Genomic DNA, 235 nt, shown 5'->3' with positions numbered 1-235 from the left:
GAACGCCCACGTGATACCCCAGCAGGTCACCGTGGTGAGTATGGGCGGGTGGAGGCTCCCACACGACCCGCAAACTGGTGGGCGAAACGGCGTCGCTCCGGACACTCGTAGGCGGCGCAGAAGGAGCCTCGCCTTCGGTGCGCACCTGCGAGGGGAGGATTGCTACTCAGGGCGCTTCTCGGCTTCTTATTACTGTAGTTATCATTTCATTTCAAGTATTTTTATAATGATGATG

Source organism: Penaeus monodon, chromosome 23 (genome assembly GCF_015228065.2).
Source record: "Penaeus monodon isolate SGIC_2016 chromosome 23, NSTDA_Pmon_1, whole genome shotgun sequence".
Taxonomy (NCBI): Eukaryota; Metazoa; Arthropoda; class Malacostraca; order Decapoda; family Penaeidae; genus Penaeus; species Penaeus monodon.
This window is presented reverse-complemented; position numbering follows the sequence as displayed.